At 39.9% G+C, this 819-nt stretch overlaps 1 pseudogene; it reads left to right on the top strand.

The window, feature by feature from the left end:
• Positions 1–297: 297 nt before the first annotated feature.
• On the top strand, positions 298–439 carry LOC129704959 (U6atac minor spliceosomal RNA; annotated as a pseudogene).
• Positions 440–819: the final 380 nt, after the last annotated feature.

The following is an 819-nucleotide window of genomic DNA, read 5'->3' as shown; positions in this document are numbered from 1 at the left end:
AGAGCCACTGTTGTGCCACTGCCGATCGGAATGCCTGTTGAATGTTTAGTAGAGTGTTAAATTTGCTCTTGATATATGTATTTTTATTTCTATTTATTTTTAATGCACACTGAATGGACACTGGTTGAGCAATGTTTTTTTGTTTCCTCTGGGTATATGAATACTCAGGAAATGACAATAAAGATATACAAATCCGAGACCCAAGTCGGGCTCAGGAAACATATGGGACCATCTACAAGTTGGTAATATTTACACTTGTTTTGTACTAATGATAATGATAACATGTGTTTAGTTTATGTGTTGTATGAAAATAGCATTTCCCTTGATAAGGATGGAAGTGGTCCTAGTGACCTCACAACACACAAATCGTTGTGGCATCTAACCATGCAAAGCTGCACAATACTAAGGTTCCAAGCACAGAATTGGGCCAGATTTGTCTTAACAGGCAAGCTCAGAATTATGTCCAGAGTTGTCTTTCGAGGCAGGTTCAGTATTATGGCCAGGATTGGCTTTCAGGACTGGCTCGGAAAACGGGCCAGAGTTGTAGCTCGAGCAGGTAGGGAATTCGCAGGCGTGGCCTGTTCATTCTGGAAAAGATGCAGAATATTGTTTAACTCGCATGTGCAGTAAAAAAAAATCCCAAAATAGGAAACTTCGCATCTGATTTCCTTAGGATGCTCCCATTTACAGAGATCACCGGAGACATTTTGAAAATTATCTGGATAAGGCAATGATAAAACATTGCAAAATGGGTTAACTTCAGTTCCCAGGTTATTTACCAGTTTACTAAAACCGATGCTTGGACTGCTCAGAGCTCAA

Source organism: Leucoraja erinacea, chromosome 16 (genome assembly GCF_028641065.1).
Source record: "Leucoraja erinacea ecotype New England chromosome 16, Leri_hhj_1, whole genome shotgun sequence".
Classification (NCBI taxonomy): domain Eukaryota; kingdom Metazoa; phylum Chordata; class Chondrichthyes; order Rajiformes; family Rajidae; genus Leucoraja; species Leucoraja erinaceus.
The sequence above is the reverse complement of the archived record's forward strand: the minus strand, read 5'-3'. Positions and strand labels throughout refer to the sequence as shown.